Below are 1,161 nucleotides of genomic sequence, written 5' to 3'. Positions count from 1 at the left end.
GGGGAACAGGGCCAGCTCCTCCCCTTATGTGCACAGAGGCTCCTCTACAAAGAGACACACGTGCTCTGCACCCCATATGGTATTGGGACCCCCCTTCATAGTGCCTAAAGGTGACAAGTGAAAATGTCTCTAGAGAAAGCTAAAATATTTCTCACCCTAACATTAGGGAAAAATTCTAACCACTGGAACCAGTGGTTTCAAACCAGACTAACCTTCAAAGATCTCAGATTACGCCTTTCGAAATGACCACAATTTCATAACAGAGGCAAGAGAAAGACAGTTAGAAACTTCTGCAAAGCACAGTTGGTACCACTGTGAAAACTCATAGTTCCTGTTTGCCAACACGTCTGCTTTAAATCTCTCAAGCAATTAATTGCATTGCAAGTGTTATGTGTCAACTTTTCCTTATGTTTAGAGTTTTCATTTTTAAAATTTATTCAAATCATGCATGCATGCAGTCAAAACTGAAAAATGCAGACAGACCTAAAAAGCAAGATTTTTAATTCCTTATATTCCTGCCACTTGAAGATAACCTCTGTTGGCACTTCAGTGTATAGACATTTTTCTGTGTTTAGGTGGATCTTGGTGTAAGCCTCTCAACACACATTCCATGCCGCACCATTGTGGAACATTCACACAGTTTTGTTGGGATTTGCCCACTCTCAGCCCCCACGTAGATCCTAATTTGACTAAACGAAAGTACGATCACCTCATGCTCTTGCCACAGTGTTTTAAGGACCAGCATCTAACCCAGACCTAAGTCATCAATACAAAGCTCTTCCCTGACCACAAGGAAAGTCACGTGATCAAGATGATCCAATTAGAGGGAAGCCTAGGACTTTTGCTAAAGGGTGGGGCAGAGGTAGGGGAGACACTCACTCACTCCTCTGGGTTTGGACTCAGAGACCTGGGAGCTATTGGCAGCTCTCTTGCCTCCACCAGACAAACCAGCTCTCAGGGGAAGTAGATGCTTCAGAGGTTAAAAAAGAGAGAGAAAAAGAAATTAGGTTTTCAAAGAGCTTTCAGAGCTGCTAAGTTAAGATAACACCCAAATCTGTCTTACTTCTGGAGTCACTAGGTAGATGAACCAATAAATTTGCTTGTTGAAATCAGTTTAAATTGAATTTTCTGTGACTTGTAACTGAGTGTATCCATCTCGAT

This window comes from Bos indicus, chromosome 2, assembly GCF_029378745.1.
Source record: "Bos indicus isolate NIAB-ARS_2022 breed Sahiwal x Tharparkar chromosome 2, NIAB-ARS_B.indTharparkar_mat_pri_1.0, whole genome shotgun sequence".
In the NCBI taxonomy this organism is placed as follows: Eukaryota; Metazoa; Chordata; class Mammalia; order Artiodactyla; family Bovidae; genus Bos; species Bos indicus.
The sequence above is the reverse complement of the archived record's forward strand: the minus strand, read 5'-3'. Positions refer to the sequence as shown.